Source organism: Rhinatrema bivittatum, unplaced genomic scaffold (genome assembly GCF_901001135.1).
Source record: "Rhinatrema bivittatum unplaced genomic scaffold, aRhiBiv1.1, whole genome shotgun sequence".
Classification (NCBI taxonomy): domain Eukaryota; kingdom Metazoa; phylum Chordata; class Amphibia; order Gymnophiona; family Rhinatrematidae; genus Rhinatrema; species Rhinatrema bivittatum.
Genome location: NW_021820411.1, coordinates 241,697 through 264,228, shown reverse-complemented (window position 1 = coordinate 264,228; position 22,532 = coordinate 241,697). Strand labels below are relative to the sequence as shown.

At 51.7% G+C, this 22,532-nt stretch overlaps 1 protein-coding gene across 3 annotated transcripts in view; it reads left to right on the top strand.

The window, feature by feature from the left end:
* The window catches only part of LOC115081610 (synaptotagmin-like protein 2), a 251,242-nt gene that overhangs the window by 138,086 nt on the left and 90,624 nt on the right, over positions 1 to 22,532 (top strand). The window contains exon 1 of one of the 3 annotated variants that reach the window (XM_029586036.1): positions 20,910 to 20,929. The exons of the other annotated variants lie outside the window; for them this stretch is intronic. The gene's annotated coding sequence lies outside the window, so the exon portion shown is untranslated. Of the gene's footprint in view, positions 1 to 20,909; positions 20,930 to 22,532 lie in introns of those variants that run through there. 3 annotated transcript variants of the gene reach the window in all.

The window sequence follows — 22,532 nt, the reverse complement described above, 5'->3', positions numbered from 1 at the left end:
GCCCTTCTTCAGCTTTGCTTCTTATAAGACCGGTTCTTAAGCCAACATGCAGACCTCCTTCTATGTCGTCTTACCAAGTTTCATAGTAATCCAACAGCCACCAAAAAACAAAGCATAACCAAATATTCACACATCTCCTTGTCTCCAAGGCGTTATACCTTTTCTTTGCCATGACAGGTCTCTCAGGCCTTTTATATTGACTAAAAGATTTATTTTTTGTATAGAAACAAATATTATATATTCTTGCTTTTTGAAAATTCTTGCAAGACATTGGCAATCTTTGCCAGCAGTTCTCCATAGGACACAGCCTCTCTCCTCAAGTGGACTGAGGCGCTAGACGAGGGAGTTGCTGAGAGCTGGATGGACCCTAAGAGTTATACAGTGTAGAAGGCTCAGGAGCTTAGGTGCTCGGAGGCTATGAAACCTAAACAGCGTCAATCCCAGGAGCATTGCTAGGTACCAAAAAGATCCAGGGCATAGGCCTGTAAGCCTTCACTTTCCCTCTCTCCTTCACTAGAACAATCATGTAAAAACACATAATTGGTATTAAAAACAAAACCACCAACTTAGTGAAAAACCAAATATAAATCCAAAATGATCACTTAGGGGAAGACCACTTTTCTGACTGTAATCCAAGACATGCCACTGGCTGCAGAATACTTAATCTCCTACAGTGCCACAGCTTCATCATTGTATCCCAGCAGCTAATGTCATAATTCAACTGTTATCTTTTAGAAAAAGATTTTCTTTGCATATAAAAACTTTGCTTTCAAGTAAGCACTGGTAGCATAATTCCAATTTCTAATGTGCAGACACCCAACATGGGCCACATTTCCAATGAACACCTTCAACGGGGTACATTGCCTCGAGATTACCGCTGCAGGTGAGTCACTTCAAGTCACGTAGTGGCACATAGTGTCATCTGACTTCTTAGAAAACATCCAATCACTGCCTTAGGCTTAATGGTAGAAAAAACCTATGAGAGTGCCAAGTAGTGATATCAAGCTAACGTCAATGTTTGTGATATACTCTTTGTTCATAAGCATGATGTGTTGTATTCGTCTTCACCTCATCCTTAAAAGCACCCAGATTGATGAAATGAAAGAATATAGCCTCTCTTTCCCACTACATCTGCTTAACGTTAAAAAAACAGTTAGGGGAACAATTTACATTGATATGAGAAGCTTCCAGTGTTTGTTATTACCAGCGTAATGCTGGAAGCCGCCAGGTAAATGTATCATCGGGTCACGCTAGAGAGATAACGTTCCTGGATGGAATAAATGATAGCTTTATGGAGCAATTGGTTCAGGAACCGACGAGAGAGGGAGCAATTTTAGATCTAATTCTCAGTGGAGCACAGGACTTGGTGAGAGAGGTAATGGTGGTGAGGCCGCTTGGCAATAGTGATCATAATATGATCAAATTTGATTTAATGACTGGAAAAGGAACAGTGTGCAAATCCAAGGCTCTCGTGCTAAACTTTCAAAAGGGAAACTTTGATAAAATGAGAAAAATTGTTAGAAAAAAACTGAAAGGAGCAGCTACAAAAGTAAAAAATGTCCAAGAGGCGTGGTCATTGTTAAAAAATACCATTCTAGAAGCACAGTCCAGATGTATTCCACACATTAAGAAAGGTGGAAAGAAGGCAAAACGATTACCGGCATGGTTAAAAGGGGAGGTGAAAGAAGCTATTTTAGCCAAAAGATCTTCATTCAAAAATTGGAAGAAGGATCCAACAGAAGAAAATAGGATAAAGCATAAACATTGGCAAGTTAACTGTAAGACATTGATAAGACAGGCTAAGAGAGAATTTGAAAAGAAGTTGGCTGTAGAGGCAAAAACTCACAGTAAAAACTTTTTAAAATATATCCGAAGCAGAAAGCCTGTGAGGGAGTCAGTTGGACCATTAGATGATCGAGGGGTTAAAGGGGCACTTAGAGAAGATAAGGCCATCGCGGAAAGATTAAATGATTTCTTTGCTTCGGTGTTTACTGAAGAGGATGTTGGGGAGGTACCCGTAATGGAGAAGGTTTTCATGGGTAATGATTCAGATGGACTGAATTAAATCACGGTGAACCTAGAAGATGTGGTAGGCCTGATTGATAAACTGAAGAGTAGTAAATCACATGGACCGGATGGTATACATCCCAGAGTTCTGAAGGAACTAAAAAATGAAATTTCAGACCTATTAGTAAAAATTTGTAACTTATCATTAAAATCATCCATTGTACCTGAAGACTGGAGGATAGCAAATGTAACCCCAATATTTAAAAAGGGCTCCAGGGGCGATCCGGGAAACTACAGACTGGTTAGCCTGACATCAGTGCCAGGAAAAATAGTGGAAAGTGTTCTAAACATCAAAATCACAGAACATATAGAAAGACATGGTTTAATGGAACAAAGTCAGCATGGCTTTACCCAGGGCAAGTCTTGCCTCACAAATCTGCTTCACTTTTTTGAAGGAGTTAATAAACATGTGGATAAAGGTGAACCGGTAGATATAGTATACTTGGATTTTCAGAAGGCGTTTGACAAAGTTCCTCATGAGAGGCCTCTAGGAAAAGTAAAAAGTCATGGGATAGGTGGCGATGTCCTTTCGTGGATTGCAAACTGGCTAAAAGACAGGAAACAGAGAGTAGGATTAAATGGGCAATTTTCTCAGTGGAAGGGAGTGGACAGTGGGGTGCCTCAGGGATCTGTATTGGGACCCTTACTGTTCAATATATTTATAAATGATCTGGAAAGAAATACGAGTGAGATAATCAAATTTGCAGATGACACAAAATTGTTCAGAGTAGTTAAATCACAAGCAGATTGTGATAAATTGCAGGAAGACCTTGTGAGACTGGAAAATTGGGCATCCAAATGGCAGATGAAATTTAATGTGGATAAGTGCAAGGTGATGCATATAGGGAAAAATAACCCATGCTATAATTATACAATGTTGGGTTCCATATTAGGTGCTACAACCCAAGAAAGAGATCTAGGTGTCATAGTGGATAACACATTGAAATCGTCGGTGCAGTGTGCTGCGGAAGTCAAAAAAGCAAACAGAATGTTGGGAATTATTAGAAAAGGAATGGTGAATAAAACGGAAAATGTCATAATGCCTCTATATCGCTCCATGGTGAGACCGCACCTTGAATACTGTGTACAATTCTGGTCGCCGCATCTCAAAAAAGATATAATTGCGATGGAGAAGGTACAGAGAAGGGCTACCAAAATGATAAGGGGAATGGAACAACTCCCCTATGAGGAAAGACTAAAGAGGTTAGGACTTTTCAGCTTGGAGAAGAGACGACTGAGGGGGGATATGATAGAGGTGTTTAAAATCATGAGAGGTCTAGAACGGGTAGATGTGAATCGGTTATTTACTCTTTCGGATAGTAGAAAGACTAGGGGGCACTCCATGAAGTTAGCATGGGGTACATTTAAAACTAATCGGAGAAAATTCTTTTTTACTCAACGCACAATTAAACTCTGGAATTTGTTGCCAGCGAATGTGGTTAGTGCAGTTAGTATAGCTGTGTTTAAAAAAGGATTGGATAAGTTCTTGGAGGAGAAGTCCATTACCTGCTATTAAGTTCACTTAGAGAATAGCCACTGCCATTAGCAATGGTTACATGGAATAGACTTAGTATTTGGGTACTTGCCAGGTTCTTATGGCCTGGATTGGCCACTGTTGGAAACAGGATGCTGGGCTTGATGGACCCTTGGTCTGACCCAGTATGGCATTTTCTTATGTTCTTATGTTCTTATCACTTTCTAAAAATATATCTGAAATAGTGAAAAAATCATTCTTCAAAATATCCATGTTGAAAAAAATAAAACCATTATTGTTACCGAATGACTTTCGCCTTGTGACTCAATCTCTGATATTGACTACGTTAGACTACTGTAATGCGTTATATTTCGGTCTGCCTCAATCATCAATACAACCGTTACAACTGGTGCAAAATGCAACTGCCAGAATGCTATGTAATGCCTCACGTAGAGACCACATCACACCGCTATTATATCATTTACATTGGCTTCCAGTTCCATTCCGTATCTCCTACAAAATTCTGACCACAATTCACAATCTGCTATACAACCCCAATTCAATCTGGCTCTGCTCACTGTTGAGATTATATAAACCAAACAGACAACTCAGATCCATGAATAAATGCATGTTGGAAATTCCTACAGTAAAAGTTGCAAGTTTAGCTCTAACCAGAAAACGAGCATTCTCAATTGCAGGTCCTACATTATGGAACTCTATTCCGGAGTACATTCGACTAACAGAAAATCGCAATGACTTTAAAAAAGCTCTAAAAACATACTTATTTATCTGTGCCTATAACATATCAGAATGAATATACCAATTCTGTTCTTTAATCCTATAGCATTGTTTGATATCCAGTTGTAAAGTGAATGTAAAGTTTGTAATTTTATAGTAATTTTATTGTATGTTAAACATTATGTATGTTTTATGATGTAAACCGCTAAGACGGATAGGCAACTACCCCTAGTGCGGTATATAAAAACGTTTAAATAAATAAATAAATAAATAAATAAATAAATAAATAATCCGATCATTTACATCTCATATACATGCCGCGGGCGGAAGGGGTTACCCGGTGATTTAAAGAGGCGGTAAGGATGGCTTAAAGGGGATAGTGAATCGCAGGCTGGACTAACGCGGCCAAATTGTGAGTAGAAGGCGGGTTAGAAGCAGGGTAACCGCGGCCGCACTTTACTGTATTGACCTATAAGTTTGTACCTGAGACAATGGAGGTGAAGTGCCTTGCTTGGACTCTGGCTTCCCTGCTTCGTAGTCTCCTCCTCCACACTCTCATGTATAACTGCATGCAGCCTGCCAGGTGGTGGGGATTTTTCCTTTTTCTCTTGCCTCTTGTGCGCCTGATCAAGCTTTCCTATCTGCAGCAGGATGCGTCTCGGCCTTTGCGTTGACTGCTGACCAGTTTTGCACATTGTGTGACCCATTCTCTTCCATGGCATTCCTGCAGTGTCATCATAACCATGGCCAGGTCTGCCCGTCCCTCCTCACATCAGGCCCTGCTGCTGAAACATTCAGAAACACACGATCAAGGAAGTTCTGAGCTTTTACTTATGCAGCCAGACCAAACTCAAATAACATTTAAGTGCCTTTTGGAGATGAGTTTTCTCACCTTCACGTTACACTCCATTGGAAAGCTGAATAGGTCCGATTAAAAGCCCTGAACATTTCTGCCATCCCTTTAATCTGTCTCTGTGAGACTGTGAAGATACTAAAAAATGTTTCAATCAAGCTCTTCTACCTGATAGTATTTCAGTTTAGCAAAATGTAATTAGCAGAGATTTTTTGACTCGGCAGTTTTTCTCCTTCTTTGGCCTTTCAGTTCTATTAGAATTGGCTTTAGCCTTCGTTTGCAACCATAACATTTTTATATCCCCCTCCTAAATCAGCTCATCCATCACAGTGACAATCCTCAACCAGGGCCAACATTTAACCCTAAATCTGTCCTCTAGATCGGTTATTTACTCTTTCGGATAGTAGAAGGACTAGGGGGCACTCCATGAAGTTAGCATGGGGCACATTTAAAACTAATCAGAGAAAGTTCTTTTTTACTCAACGCACAATTAAACTCTGGAATTTGTTGCCAGAGGATGTGGTTAGTGCAGTTAGTATATCTGTGTTTAAAAAAGGATTGGATAAGTTCTTGGAGGAGAAGTCCATTACCTGCTATTAAGTTCACTTAGAGAATAGCCACTGCCATTAGCAATGGTTACATGGAATAGACTTAGTTTTTGGGTACTTGCCAGGTTCTTATGGCCTGGATTGGCCACTGTTGGAAATAGGATGCTGGGCTTGATGGACACTTGGTCTGACCCAGTATGGCATTTTCTTATGTTCTTAGATGTTGCCATTGAGTGAAGGCTGAGGTTCCCTTCCTCCCATGGGTTTTGAATGTCCCCAGCCAGCCTGCGAAGCAGAAGCCAAGGCCAAGAATCAAACCTCAGGTCTTTTGCATGCCAATGCACATCACGTGCCACTGAGCCACGCAAATATTTAATGACTATAAGCAGTTAAGCTTGTTTTACCCACATGTCAAGTGGGATAGGACTTCTCAACATCAACAGTAAAGAGGCAGCTCCATGATCCCTTCTAGTGGCCCCTGCTTCCTCAGGGTTTTTTACCCATAATCCATCAAGGGCTCTGAGATCTCCATAAAGTGGACCTTTGGAAGTACCTTTGATAGAGGTTTTGCACATCAGAGACTCGGCGGAGAACCTTTTCTGTGGCAGCCCCTAGACTGTGGAACTCACTCCCTGAACTCTCTGGTTGACAACTTACATAGAAGCATTTAAAAGAATGCTCACAATCTTTTTATTTAATCTCTCATTTGTCTAATTTGAGCAGGAGACTGTAGCTAGGATGCATTTCTGCATAATTCTTTGAAATTTTGTTCTGTTGTCTGTATTGTTTGTTCAATTTTAGTTTTTTACTTGCTTATGAATATTTTATTCTGTAAGCCACTCAGAGTAGTAGTTAATGTGGCAGCATAAAGATATTTTACATAAATAATTGTAAAAAATGCAAATAAATCAAAAGTAGAATGCATTAATTTGATAAAATAATTCTGCATAAGCTTAAGCACTGGCAATGATGAAGTAAAATAATATATGTGAGCAATGCTTTTCTTCTGGCTTGCTCTGTTATGCCAATAGGTCATAAGCCAATGCAACAAATATGAAATAACTGTAAAAAAGAATATTTTGCACTAGTCTTTTAATTTCCACAGTTCAAAGGCCACTACCTAACCAATTCCTCATTTTGCTAGTTTCAGTAGCCAGGGAACTCACTGAAAAGAGTTGCACCTCTAAGGAAGTCATTCTGTCCTTCATTGTGTGCATTATATCCTCTTCCCACATATGAAATATGCTCACTGCATGGTTTTAAAGCCTTGCACAGTACATGTACTGCAAATAGGCAGTGTGCACATCTTTTATAGGGTACATAATAGTTACTAACTTGTAATTAAACCAAGAATGACCAATAAACCTAGACGTTTGGTATGGTGCATTTCCCTGCTCTTCAGCACCATGGTCTGGACAGCACCTGTGATGGACAGACAGATTTAACAAACACCAAAATGTGGAGGACAATCTTCAAAGTAATTTTCTCATATAAATAACAATTTGCCGAGGTTAAATTGTCATGTCTGAAAATTGCCTTCCTCATAAGAACATAAGAAAATGCCATACTGGGTCAGACCAAGGGTCCATTAAGCCCAGCATCCTGTTTCCAACAGTGGCCAATCCAAGTCACAAGTACCTGGCAGGATCCCAAGGGGTAAATATATTTCAAGCTGCTTATCCCAAGAATAAACAGTGGATTTCTGCAACTCCACCTTGATAATGGTTAATAGACTTTTCCTCCAGGAATTTGTCCAAATCTTTTTTAAATGCAGCTACACTAACAGCTTTCACCACATCCTCTAGCAACGAATTCTAGAGCATAGTTATGTGCTGAGTAAAAAAATGTTTTCTCTTAGTTTTAAATGTATTACCCAGTAACTTCATTGTGTCCCCCCTGGTCTTTGTGCTTTTCGAGAGTAAACAATAAATTAACATTTACTCGTTCCATTCCACTCATTATTTAATAGACCTCAGAACAGCTAAAAAGTATTTGTGGGGTTCAGAACACTTGCACTTTTATCTACATTTTTAAAAAAAGCTGTTCCCGGGGGCACATTTAGGTCGGTGGCATAAAATATGTGCACAGATATGGGCACAGGTACCCAATCCCCTTGCCAGTGGCATTCCCTGTAGAAGTCGTGTCTCAACAGCCATGAAGGCTTCAGGCGCACACAAACAGCTGTAGCATCCACCTTTCAGGAGTGAACCCTCCCCGATGAAAACAGAAAGCCCACACTCTCTTCCAGAGGAAATGATTATATTGTTGTTAATTGTGATATCAGAGGCTGTAGGCCCAGGCTAATTAATGTGACTGTAATATGTCAGGAGGTGAGGCTGTCAAAGACCTGCCTGGAGCTGGAGGTGACATTTCATACAAATAAAATCAGCGACTTACGCAGGCAGAGCCACCCAAAGTGGGGGGCAGGCTGGGAGAGGGCTCTCTCGTTCATAGGGCCCGCTTTAGAAATGTTTTCTCTCCATTGGGGCCTGGGACAAATCCTGCTGGGTTTTAGGCCTATCCGGTGAAAAGTGGTTTTGCTGGGAAAGTTAACGAAACTTTCCCTCCTTTGCTGTGCCTCAGAGCCTCATAAAGAACGGTCAGCACCACCCCGGCTTTAAGCCTTCCCTCACAGATCTCCTACCCTTTTCTTGACTGTGCTGTAACTTTCCTTCAGGCCATGAACACATTCAGTGAGCTTACAGATCAACTGAGAAATTAGGGAGAGAGCAAATGTTGCAAAGGAAATAACTCTATTACTTTTTTTTTTTTAGCAAAACATCCAAAGCTGAGCACTTCAACATAGCTAATTGTGGGTCATTTACAAATGCTGTTTTAGTGGAAAAAGTTACTGGTGCATGCCCACCAGGAGAGAGACCTCAGGCAATTGTATTTGATAATCCCAAGGTAGTAAAATGGGGGGGGGGCAGGGCAGTGACCAGCACCCTAGGGATGTTAGGGTGCTTAGGGAGAGGCATAACCAGTAGGAAAATGGCGGTCACAATGGCCCCTGTACAGATAATTGGCAAGACCTGACCTGGAATACTGCATCTAATTCTGGATGCCATATCTTTGGAAGGATGTAGACAGGATGGAGGAGTTCTAGAAAAGGGCTACCAAAATGGTGGCGGGTCTGCACCAAAAACTTGCGAAAGAGACTTAAGTATGTATATCAGGGGTGGCCGACTCTGGTTCTCACCAGCCACAAACAGGCCAGGTTATCCACTATGAATATGCATGAAACAAATCTGCATACAATGGAGGTAGTGCATGCAAATCTAGCTCATGCATAATCATGGTGGATATTCTGAAACCTGTCCTGTTTTTGACTCTCGAGGACCGGAGTTGGCCACCCCTGTTGATCCAGGGTGGGGCTTCCCAAACCTGTCCTGGGGAGCCCACAGCCAGTTGTCGTTTCAGCATATCCACAATGAATATGCATGAGATAAATGTGCATATACTGGATCTCCATCATATGCAAATTTGTTTCATGCATATTCATTGTGGATATCCTGAAGCCCCGACTAGCCGTGGGATCACCAGGACAGGTTTGGGAAGCAGTGCTCTAAGGGGTAGACTCAGGAACAAACTCAGAAAAGGAAAGGATGGTGGAAGCATGGAAGAGCCTCTCTGGGGAGATGGTGGAAGCGCAAAAGGTAATGAAATTCAAGAAAGCATGAAATAAGCAGAGGAGATCCTTAGTTGTGAAAAATTAAGAGGAAGGCCAGATATTAACTGAGGTCTATGGCTTCGTACCAGGAATAAAACCAGCCAGACCAGATAAGCTGTACGGTCTTCATCTGCTGTCTTTTTGAATGTTTTTAAAAGGTTTCTTAAAAATGTTTTCTTTTAAAGCTGATGGTATACAGGTGACCCGTAGGCACAGAGATTTTACGGCAAATGGCGCAAACAGTTCTGGTGTGCAGGCCAGCCAAGCCACGCAAATTTCCCATGTGCAAACATGCCTCACGAATATTCCCGGTGGGAATCCTGAAAGCCAGACCTGTCTGCGGTTCGCCATCCGTGGGGCCACATGGACTGCCTGCATGCCAAGGGAGCCCACCATGGAGCGTAAAGTGGGGTCATGACACAGTCCATACAGCAAAGCAGGAAAATCAGCTTCCTCATGCCTGGTCCGACTCGTCTTCAGTATTTTCCCACAGTAGCCCAAGCAAATCCTTTATGCGGCATATCAGCTCTTTGACCTGTTATAGCTGCCTTCCTTAACGATACAAGCATACGTGTAAGGAGGGGGGAGTGCAGCTTTTAGACTGTGGCTTTGGGCCAAAGTCTGCAGCTATCTTTTTCCCTGTGGACTTCGCTCCCGCACACTCGTGCTTTCCCTTGAATCTCACCATGGCGACAGAGTCCCCGTGCGCCTTTGCACCTGCTTTATGTGGGGGTAGATTTTCTATGGGGAACGAGGAGCATAAACTTGAACATACAATCTACACCTGTTGTTTTCTGATCCCGTCCAAAACGCCGCCACCCCACCTCGGGAACATCTCCCCTAAATATCGGTAAAAGTAGTGCGTGTTGGGGATCTGGTCTGGGGTGGAGAGTTTCTTTCCCCGGGTAGGATAAGACATGTTTCAGACACATCAACGATAGCACTGAGAGATGGTAACAGTGACATCTTTAGTCATTTCAGCACGACACAAACCTGCTTTTCCACCAGGATTTGTCATTAGTCCAGGCAACTTATATAATAAATGCGTACAGCAATGAAATATTTTCCCCTGCAGAAATGCATGCGTGTGTCATGCACGCATGGCTGCACATTCGGAAAGCAAATGGCATACACGAGCTTGCCTTCCTAGCCTGCACCATAAAAAGACCAAACTGATGACCTCCCGTTTCATGGATATGCATCATCTTTAAGAACATGCCATACTGGGTCAGACCAAGGGTCCATCAAGCCCAGCATCCTGTTTCCAACAGTGGCCAATCCAGGCCATAAGAACCTGGCAAGTACCCAAAAACTAAGTCTATTCCATGTTGGCATCTTGTAGCTATAAATCATAGAAATAAATTATACACTATGTTATAATCTACCTGAACTCTAATTGCCAAATAAATCTATAGAAAGAATTTGTGTAAGGCAGATTCCTCCTGCTCCTTTGGGCGAGAATCCACGTCTGTGCGACGGTGCCATGAGCTTTCATTTGCGCTGCCCTGCATTTTTTTCCCATTATTTCTAATATCTTTTGTTTTGCTCTCTACTCTTCCATAAGGCTTCCTGCCACTTTACCATCAACTCCTGTTCTTCTCCCAGTCAAAATCTTGCACCATTGAGGCAAGGGAAAGGATGTGACCTGTGACAATTTGTTTAAAAGTGTTTTGGTTCCGTGAATGGATTTTCTGTAACTTGTTTGCACACCTCCTTCTGGTCCATACAATACCTTGCCCTTCAAGGAAGTAGGTAGCACCAATCTTCACTTGCAAAGGGTGTGAGAGAGGAATCTGAGGTGGCGCCCTTTCAACACCAACCAACACATCTTTAGACTTCGATCTCAAGTTTCTGGTCTTTCCATATAGTAACAGGAAGCAGTAACATGGCATCTATCAGTCAAGAGGGGAAGGACCTATCCCTCTCCAAGAGATGCCAATGGGCCAGATTCACAATGAGAATAACTTCCAAACAACCCCACATGGGTGCATACAGTATCTACGCATATAGGGCTGTGTGTGTATTGAAAAACATGCGTATGTTTACCCACCACATATGTGTGTATTTATGCATGCAGTACATTGGAAGAATATACTTTTCTTACCTGTTTTAAAAATTTACACGCATATACCTTACATGCAAAAATAAAGTAGGACTTGCTGATGTAAAACCTGATTTATGTGAAGAAGTCAGTATATCTTTAATTATGGGATGCGTAATTGAAATTACCAGTTTACCAATTAGTCCACCAGTTTACCCAGTTCTTCTCCAGGTCAAGGAGACCCTCCTGGTTCTTCAGCCTGAACTCCCCTTAGCTCTTCCAGATCTCCCATCTAGCCAGTAGTACACAATAAACCAGCCTGATATCAATTGCTCCAGCTGTCAGTAAGGGATTGATGGTTGTAAGCCATGGTGAACAGTGTAACGACTGGAATTTGTGCATTATAAGCCTAATAAATAAATAGATAAACAATTAGGCATAAAATTATGCGAGTAAGATGGCAAATGTGTGTGCGTGCAAGTGTCTTATAAAAGAGCAAGTTTTGCGCATAATGGCCTCATCCCAGAACGTCCCTAGATCGCCTCTTTTTTTCTGCCCGTACATGTGTGTGTGTGCGTGAACGGTAAAGTACGTGCGTGCTTTCGATGTTTATAAAGCAGTGATGACACAGGCTACTGACGCACATGTACGCTAACTCTTCCCTAAGCATTTTCACCTTAGCCCCAGAGTGCGAGAGAGCCCGTCAGACATCCACTGCTCTGTCCCTGGGAGGGGAGCACTCTCTCTCCAGCAGGACCCTGCGAGCGTCAGACATCAACTGCTCTGTCCCTGGGAGGGTGAGCACTCTCTCTCCAGCAGGACCCTGCGAGCGTCAGACATCAACTGCTCTGTCCCTGGGAGGGTGAGCACTCTCTCTCCAGCAGGACCCTGCGAGCGTCAGACATCCACTGCTCTGTCCCTGGGAGGGTGAGCACTCTCTCTCCAGCAGGACCCTGCGAGCGTCAGACATCCACTGCTCTGTCCCTGGGAGGGGAGCACTCTCTCTCCAGCAGGACCCTGCGAGCGTCAGACATCAACTGCTCTGTCCCTGGGAGGGGAGCACTCTCTCTCCAGCAGGACCCTGCGAGCGTCAGACATCCACTGCTCTGTCCCTGGGAGGGGAGCACTCTCTCTCCAGCAGGACCCTGCGAGCGTCAGACATCCACTGCTCGGTCCCTGGGAGGGTGAGCACTCTCTCTCCAGCAGGACCCTGCGAGCGTCAGACATCCACTGCTCTGTCCCTGGGAGGGTGAGCACTCTCTCTCCAGCAGGACCCTGCGAGCGTCAGACATCCACTGCTCTGTCCCTGGGAGGTGAGCACTCTCTCTCCAGCAGGACCCTGCGAGCGTCAGACATCCATTGCTCTGTCCCTGGGAGGGCGAGCACTCTCTCTCCAGCAGGACCCTGCGAGCGTCAGACATCCACTGCTCTGTCCCTGGGAGGGTGAGCACTCTCTCTCCAGCAGGACCCTGCGAGCGTCAGACATCCACTGCTCTGTCCCTGGGAGGGTGAGCACTCTCTCTCCAGCAGGACCCTGCGAGCGTCAGACATCCACTGCTCTGTCCCTGGGAGGTGAGCACTCTCTCTCCAGCAGGACCCTGCGAGCGTCAGACATCCACTGCTCTGTCCCTGGGAGGGTGAGCACTCTCTCTCCAGCAGGACCCTGCGAGCGTCAGACATCCACTGCTCTGTCCCTGGGAGGTGAGCACTCTCTCTCCAGCAGGACCCTGCGAGCGTCAGACATCCACTGCTCTGTCCCTGGGAGGGTGAGCACTCTCTCTCCAGCAGGACCCTGCGAGCGTCAGACATCCACTGCTCTGTCCCTGGGAGGGTGAGCACTCTCTCTCCAGCAGGACCCTGCGAGCGTCAGACATCCACTGCTCTGTCCCTGGGAGGGTGAGCACTCTCTCTCCAGCAGGACCCTGCGAGCGTCAGACATCCACTGCTCTGACCCTGGGAGGGGAGCACTCTCTCTCCAGCAGGACCCTGCGAGCGTCAGACATCCACTGCTCTGTCCCTGGGAGGGGGAGCACTCTCTCTCCAGCAGGACCCTGCGAGCGTCAGACATCCACTGCTCTGTCCCTGGGAGGTGAGCACTCTCTCTCCAGCAGGACCCTGCGAGCGTCAGACATCCATTGCTCTGTCCCTGGGAGGGCGAGCACTCTCTCTCCAGCAGGACCCTGCGAGCGTCAGACATCCACTGCTCTGTCCCTGGGAGGGGAGCACTCTCTCTCCAGCAGGACCCTGCGAGCGTCAGACATCCACTGCTCTGTCCCTGGGAGGGGAGCACTCTCTCTCCAGCAGGACCCTGCGAGCATCAGACATCAACTGCTCTGTCCCTGGGAGGGGAGCACTCTCTCTCCAGCAGGACCCTGCGAGCGTCAGACATACACTGCTCTGTCCCTGGGAGGGGAGCACTCTCTCTCCAGCAGGACCCTGCGAGCGTCAGACATCCACTGCTCTGTCCCTGGGAGGGTGAGCACTCTCTCTCCAGCAGGACCCTGCGAGCGTCAGACATCCACTGCTCTGTCCCTGGGAGGGTGAGCACTCTCTCTCCAGCAGGACCCTGCGAGCGTCAGACATCCACTGCTCTGTCCTGGGAGGGGAGCACTCTCTCTCCAGCAGGACCCTGCGAGCGTCAGACATCCTGGGAGGGCGAGCACTCTCTCTCCAGCAGGACCCTGCGAGCGTCAGACATCCACTGCTCTGTCCCTGGGAGGGGAGCACTCTCTCTCCAGCAGGACCCTGCGAGCGTCAGACATCCACTGCTCTGTCCCTGGGAGGTGAGCACTCTCTCTCCAGCAGGACCCTGCGAGCGTCAGACATCAACTGCTCTGTCCTGGGAGGGGAGCACTCTCTCTCCAGCAGGACCCTGCGAGCGTCAGACATCCACTGCTCTGACCCTGGGAGGGTGAGCACTCTCTCTCCAGCAGGACCCTGCGAGCGTCAGACATCCACTGCTCTGTCCCTGGGAGGGTGAGCACTCTCTCTCCAGCAGGACCCTGCGAGCGTCAGACATCCACTGCTCTGTCCTGGGAGGGGAGCACTCTCTCTCCAGCAGGACCCTGCGAGCGTCAGACATCAACTGCTCTGACCCTGGGAGGGTGAGCACTCTCTCTCCAGCAGGACCCTGCGAGCGTCAGACATCCATTGCTCTGTCCCTGGGAGGGTGAGCACTCTCTCTCCAGCAGGACCCTGCGAGCGTCAGACATCCACTGCTCTGTCCCTGGGAGGGTGAGCACTCTCTCTCCAGCAGGACCCTGCGAGCGTCAGACATCCACTGCTCTGTCCCTGGGAGAGTGAGCACTCTCTCTCCAGCAGGACCCTGCGAGCGTCAGACATCCACTGCTCTGTCCCTGGGAGGGGAGCACTCTCTCTCCAGCAGGACCCTGCGAGCGTCAGACATCCCCTGCTCTGTCCCTGGGAGGGGAGCACTCTCTCTCCAGCAGGACCCTGCGAGCGACAGACATCCACTGCTCTGTCCCTGGGAGGGTGAGCACTCTCTCTCCAGCAGGACCCTGCGAGCGTCAGACATCCACTGCTCTGTCCCGGGGAGGGTGAGCACTCTCTCTCCAGCAGGACCCTGCGAGCGTCAGACATCCACTGCTCTGTCCCTGGGAGGGTGAGCACTCTCTCTCCAGCAGGACCCTGCGAGCGTCAGACATCCACTGCTCTGTCCCTGGGAGGGTGAGCACTCTCTCTCCAGCAGGACCCTGCGAGCGTCAGACATCCACTGCTCTGTCCCTGGGAGGGTGAGCACTCTCTCTCCAGCAGGACCCTGCGAGCGTCAGACATCCACTGCTCTGTCCCTGGGAGGGTGAGCACTCTCTCTCCAGCAGGACCCTGCGAGCGTCAGACATCAACTGCTCTGTCCCTGGGAGGGTGAGCACTCTCTCTCCAGCAGGACCCTGCGAGCGTAAGACATCCACTGCTCTGTCCCTGGGAGGGTGAGCACTCTCTCTCCAGCAGGACCCTGCGAGCGTCAGACATCCACTGCTCTGTCCCTGGGAGGGTGAGCAGTCTCTCTCCAGCAGGACCCTGCGAGCGACAGACATCCACTGCTCTGTCCCTGGGAGGGGAGCACTCTCTCTCCAGCAGGACCCTGCGAGCGTCAGACATCCACTGCTCTGTCCCTGGGAGGTGAGCACTCTCTCTCCAGCAGGACCCTGCGAGCGTCAGACATCCACTGCTCTGTCCCTGGGAGGGGAGCACTCTCTCTCCAGCAGGACCCTGCGAGCGTCAGACATCCACTGCTCTGTCCCTGGGAGGGTGAGCACTCTCTCTCCAGCAGGACCCTGCGAGCGTCAGACATCAACTGCTCTGTCCCTGGGAGGGGAGCACTCTCTGTCCAGCAGGACCCTGCGAGCGTCAGACATCCACTGCTCTGTCCCTGGGAGGGTGAGCACTCTCTCTCCAGCAGGACCCTGCGAGCGTCAGACATCCACTGCTCTGTCCCTGGGAGGGGAGCACTCTCTCTCCAGCAGGACCCTGCGAGCGTCAGACATCCATTGCTCTGTCCCTGGGAGGGCGAGCACTCTCTCTCCAGCAGGACCCTGCGAGCATCAGACATCCACTGCTCTGTCCCTGGGAGGGGAGCACTCTCTCTCCAGCAGGACCCTGCGAGCGTCAGACATCCACTGCTCTGTCCCTGGGAGGGCGAGCACTCTCTCTCCAGCAGGACCCTGCGAGCGTCAGACATCCATTGCTCTGTCCCTGGGAGGGGAGCACTCTCTCTCCAGCAGGACCCTGCGAGCGTCAGACATCCACTGCTCTGTCCCTGGGAGGGTGAGCACTCTCTCTCCAGCAGGACCCTGCGAGCGTCAGACATCCACTGCTCTGTCCCTGGGAGGGGAGCACTCTCTCTCCAGCAGGACCCTGCGAGCGTCAGACATCCACTGCTCTGTCCCTGGGAGGTGAGCACTCTCTCTCCAGCAGGACCCTGCGAGCGTCAGACATCCACTGCTCTGTCCCTGGGAGGGGAGCACTCTCTCTCCAGCAGGACCCTGCGAGCGTCAGACATCCACTGCTCTGTCCCTGGGAGGGGAGCACTCTCTCTCCAGCAGGACCCTGCGAGCGTCAGACATCCACTGCTCTGTCCCTGGGAGGTGAGCACTCTCTCTCCAGCAGGACCCTGCGAGCGTCAGACATCCACTGCTCTGTCCCTGGGAGGGGAGCACTCTCTCTCCAGCAGGACCCTGCGAGCGTCAGACATCCATTGCTCTGTCCCTGGGAGGGGAGCACTCTCTCTCCAGCAGGACCCTGCGAGCGTCAGACATCCACTGCTCTGTCCCTGGGAGGGCGAGCACTCTCTCTCCAGCAGGACCCTGCGAGCGTCAGACATCCACTGCTCTGTCCCTGGGAGGGCGAGCACTCTCTCTCCAGCAGGACCCTGCGAGCGTCAGACATCCACTGCTCTGTCCCTGGGAGGGTGAGCACTCTCTCTCCAGCAGGACCCTGCGAGCGTCAGACATCCACTGCTCTGTCCCTGGGAGGTGAGCACTCTCTCTCCAGCAGGACCCTGCGAGCGTCAGACATCCACTGCTCTGTCCCTGGGAGGGTGAGCACTCTCTCTCCAGCAGGACCCTGCGAGCGTCAGACATCCACTGCTCTGTCCCTGGGAGGGCGAGCACTCTCTCTCCAGCAGGACCCTGCGAGCGTCAGACATCCACTGCTCTGTCCCTGGGAGGGGAGCACTCTCTCTCCAGCAGGACCCTGCGAGCGTCAGACATCCATTGCTCTGTCCCTGGGAGGGGAGCACTCTCTCTCCAGCAGGACCCTGCGAGCGTCAGACATCCACTGCTCTGTCCCTGGGAGGTGAGCACTCTCTCTCCAGCAGGACCCTGCGAGCGTCAGACATCCACTGCTCTGTCCCTGGGAGGGGAGCACTCTCTCTCCAGCAGGACCCTGCGAGCGTCAGACATCCATTGCTCTGTCCCTGGGAGGGGAGCACTCTCTCTCCAGCAGGACCCTGCGAGCGTCAGACATCCACTGCTCTGTCCCTGGGAGGGTGAGCACTCTCTCTCCAGCAGGACCCTGCGAGCGTCAGACATCCACTGCTCTGTCCCTGGGCGGGGAGCACTCTCTCTCCAGCAGGACCCTGCGAGCGTCAGACCTCCACTGCTCTGTCCCTGGGAGGTGAGCCCTCTCCCTCCAGCAGGACCCTGCGAGCGTCAGACATCCCCTGCTCTGTCCCTGGGAGGGTGAGCACTCTCTCTCCAGCAGGACCCTGCGAGCGTCAGACATCCACTGCTCTGTCCCTGGGAGGGTGAGCACTCTCTCTCCAGCAGGACCCTGCGAGCGTCAGACATCCACTGCTCTGTCCCTGGGAGGGGAGCACTCTCTCTCCAGCAGGACCCTGCGAGCGTCAGACATCCACTGCTCTGTCCCTGGGAGGTGAGCACTCTCTCTCCAGCAGGACCCTGCGAGCGTCAGACATCCACTGCTCTGTCCCTGGGAGGGGAGCACTCTCTCTCCAGCAGGACCCTGCGAGCGTCAGACATCCACTGCTCTGTCCCTGGGAGGGTGAGCACTCTCTCTCCAGCAGGACCCTGCGAGCGTCAGACATCCACTGCTCTGTCCCTGGGAGGGTGAGCACTCTCTCTCCAGCAGGACCCTGCGAGCGTCAGACATCCACTGCTCTGTCCCTGGGAGGGGAGCACTCTCTCTCCAGCAGGACCCTGCGAGCGTCAGACATCCACTGCTCTGTCCCTGGGAGGGTGAGCACTCTCTCTCCAGCAGGACACTGCGAGCGTCAGACATCCATTGTTCTGACCCTGGGAGGTGAGCACTCTCTCTCCAGCAGGACCCTGCGAGCGTCAGACATCCACTGCTCTGACCCTGGGAGGTGAGCACTCTCTCTCCAGCAGGACCCTGCGAGCGTCAGACATCCACTGCTCTGTCCCTGGGAGGGGAGCACTCTCTCTCCAGCAGGACCCTACGAGCGTCAGACATCCATTGCTCTGACCCTGGGAGGTGAGCACTCTCTCTCCAGCAGGACCCTGCGAGCGTCAGACATCCACTGCTCTGACCCTGGGAGGTGAGCACTCTCTCTCCAGCAGGACCCTGCGAGCGTCAGACATCCACTGCTCTGTCCCTGGGAGGGGAGCACTCTCTCTCCAGCAGGACCCTGTGAGCGTCAGACATCCACTGCTCTGACCCTGGGAGGTGAGCACTCTCTCTCCAGCAGGACCCTGCGAGCGTCAGACATCCACTGCTCTGACCCTGGGAGGGGAGCACTCTCTCTCCAGCAGGACCCTGCGAGCGTCAGACATCCACTGCTCTGTCCCTGGGAGGGCGAGCACTCTCTCTCCAGCAGGACCCTGCGAGCATCAGACATCCACTGCTCTGTCCCTGGGAGGGGAGCACTCTCTCTCCAGCAGGACCCTGCGAGCGTCAGACATCCCCTGCTCTGTCCCTGGGAGGGGAGCACTCTCTCTCCAGCAGGACCCTGCGAGCGTCAGACATCCACTGCTCTGTCCCTGGGAGGGGAGCACTCTCTCTCCAGCAGGACCCTGCGAGCATCAGACATCCACTGCTCTGTCCCTGGGAGGTGAGCACTCTCTCTCCAGCAGGGCCCTGCGAGCGTCAGACATCCACTGCTCTGTCCCTGGGAGGGTGAGCACTCTCTCTCCAGCAGGACCCTGCGAGCGTCAGACATCCACTGCTCTGACCCTGGGAGGGTGAGCACTCTCTCTCCAGCAGGACCCTGCGAGCGTCAGACATCCACTGCTCTGTCCCTGGGAGGGTGAGCACTCTCTCTCCAGCAGGACCCTGCGAGCGTCAGACATCCACTGCTCTGTCCCTTGGAGGGTGAGCACTCTCTCTCCAGCAGGACCCTGCGAGCATCAGACATCCACTGCTCTGTCCCTGGGAGGTGAGCGCTCTCTCTCCAGCAGGACCCTGCGAGCGTCAGACATCCACTGCTCTGTCCCTGGGAGGTGAGCACTCTCTCTCCAGCAGGACCCTGCGAGCGTCAGACATCAACTGCTCTGTCCCTGGGAGGTGAGCACTCTCTCTCCAGCAGGACCCTGCGAGCGTCAGACATCAACTGCTCTGTCCCTGGGAGGTGAGCACTCTCTCTCCAGCAGGACCCTGCGAGCGTCACACATCCATTGCTCTGACCCTGGGAGGTGAGCACTCTCTCTCCAGCAGGACCCTGCGAGCGTCAGACATCCACTGCTCTGTCCCTGGGAGGGGAGCACTCTCTCTCCAGCAGGACCCTGCGAGCGTCAGACATCCACTGCTCTGTCCCTGGGAGGGTGAGCACTCTCTCTCCAGCAGGACCCTGCGAGCGTCAGACATCCACTGCTCTGTCCCTGGGAGGGTGAGCACTCTCTCTCCAGCAGGACCCTGCGAGCGTCAGACATCCACTGCTCTGTCCCTGGGAGGGCGAGCACTCTCTCTCCAGCAGGACCCTGCGAGCGTCAGACATCCTGGGAGGGCGAGCACTCTCTCTCCAGCAGGACCCTGCGAGCGTCAGACATCCACTGCTCTGTCCCTGGGAGGTGAGCACTCTCTCTCCAGCAGGACCCTGCGAGCGTCAGACATCCACTGCTCTGTCCCTGGCAGGGCGAGCACTCTCTCTCCAGCAGGACCCTGCGAGCGTCAGACATCCATTGCTCTGTCCCTGGGAGGGTGAGCACTCTCTCTCCAGCAGGACCCTGCGAGCGTCAGACATCCACTGCTCTGTCCCTGGGAGGTGAGCACTCTCTCTCCAGCAGGACCCTGCGAGCGTCAGACATCCACTGCTCTGTCCCTGGCAGGGTGAGCACTCTCTCTCCAGCAGGACCCTGCGAGCGTCAGACATCCACTGCTCTGACCCTGGGAGGTGAGCACTCTCTCTCCAGCAGGACCCTGCGAGCGTCAGACATCCACTGCTCTGTCCCTGGCAGGGTGAGCACTCTCTCTCCAGCAGGACCCTGCGAGCGTCAGACATCCACTGCTCTGTCTGTGGGAGGGCGAGCACTCTCTCTCCAGCAGGACCCTGCGAGCGTCAGACATCCATTGCTCTGTCCCTGGCAGGGCGAGCACTCTCTCTCCAGCAGGACCCTGCGAGCGTCAGACATCCATTGCTCTGTCCCTGGGAGGGTGAGCACTCTCTCTCCAGCAGGACCCTGCGAGCGTCAGGCATCCACTGCTCTGTCCCTGGGAGGTGAGCACTCTCTCTCCAGCAGGACCCTGCGAGCGTCAGACATCCACTGCTCTGTCCCTGGCAGGGTGAGCACTCTCTCTCCAGCAGGACCCTGCGAGCGTCAGACATCCACTGCTCTGACCCTGGGAGGTGAGCACTCTCTCTCCAGCAGGACCCTGCGAGCGTCAGACATCCACTGCTCTGTCCCTGGGAGTGGAGCACTCTCTCTCCAGCAGGACCCTGCGAGCGTCAGACATCCACTGCTCTGTCCCTGGGAGGGGAGCACTCTCTCTCCAGCAGGACCCTGCGAGCGTCAGACATCCATTGCTCTATCCCTGGCAGGGTGAGCACTCTCTCTCCAGCAGGACCCTGCGAGCGTCAGACATCCACTGCTCTGTCCCTGGGAGGGTGAGCACTCTCTCTCCAGCAGGACCCTGCGAGCGTCAGACATCCATTGCTCTGTCCCTGGGAGGGCGAGCACTCTCTCTCCAGCAGGACCCTGCGAGCGTCAGACATCCACTGCTCTGTCCCTGGGAGGGGAGCACTCTCTCTCCAGCAGGACCCTGCGAGCGTCAGACATCCACTGCTCTGTCCCTGGCAGGGTGAGCACTCTCTCTCCAGCAGGACCCTGCGAGCGTCAGACATCCACTGCTCTGTCCCTGGGAGGGTGAGCACTTTCTCTCCAGCAGGACCCTGCGAGCGTCAGACATCCATTGCTCTGTCCCTGGGAGGTGAGCACTCTCTCTCCAGCAGGACCCTGCGAGCGTCAGACATCCACTGCTCTGTCCCTGGGAGGGTGAGCACTCTCTCTCCAGCAGGACCCTGCGAGCGTCAGACATCCATTGCTCTGACCCTGGGAGGTGAGCACTCTCTCTCCAGCAGGACCCTGCGAGCGTCAGACATCCACTGCTCTGTCCCTGGGAGGGGAGCACTCTCTCTCCAGCAGGACCCTGCGAGCGTCAGACATCCACTGCTCTGTCCCTGGGAGGGCGAGCACTCTCTCTCCAGCAGGACCCTGCGAGCGTCAGACATCCACTGCTCTGTCCCTGGGAGGGGAGCACTCTCTCTCCAGCAGGACCCTGCGAGCGTCAGACATCCACTGCTCTGTCCCTGGGAGGGTGAGCACTCTCTCTCCAGCAGGACCCTGCGAGCGTCAGACATCCACTGCTCTGTCCCTGGGAGGGTGAGCACTCTCTCTCCAGCAGGACCCTGCGAGCGTCAGACATCCACTGCTCTGTCCCTGGGAGGGCGAGCACTCTCTCTCCAGCAGGACCCTGCGAGCGTCAGACATCCTGGGAGGGCGAGCACTCTCTCTCCAGCAGGACCCTGCGAGCGTCAGACATCCATTGCTCTGTCCCTGGGAGGTGAGCACTCTCTCTCCAGCAGGATCCTGCGAGCGTCAGACATCCACTGCTCTGTCCCTGGCAGGGCGAGCACTCTCTCTCCAGCAGGACCCTGCGAGCGTCAGACATCCATTGCTCTGTCCCTGGGAGGGTGAGCACTCTCTCTCCAGCAGGACCCTGCGAGCGTCAGACATCCACTGCTCTGTCCCTGGGAGGTGAGCACTCTCTCTCCAGCAGGACCCTGCGAGCGTCAGACATCCACTGCTCTGTCCCTGGCAGGGTGAGCACTCTCTCTCCAGCAGGACCCTGCGAGCGTCAGACATCCACTGCTCTGACCCTGGGAGGTGAGCACTCTCTCTCCAGCAGGACCCTGCGAGCGTCAGACATCCACTGCTCTGTCCCTGGCAGGGTGAGCACTCTCTCTCCAGCAGGACCCTGCGAGCGTCAGACATCCACTGCTCTGTCTGTGGGAGGGCGAGCACTCTCTCTCCAGCAGGACCCTGCGAGCGTCAGACATCCATTGCTCTGTCCCTGGCAGGGCGAGCACTCTCTCTCCAGCAGGACCCTGCGAGCGTCAGACATCCCTTGCTCTCTCCCTGGGAGGGTGAGCACTCTCTCTCCAGCAGGACCCTGCGAGCGTCAGGCATCCACTGCTCTGTCCCTGGGAG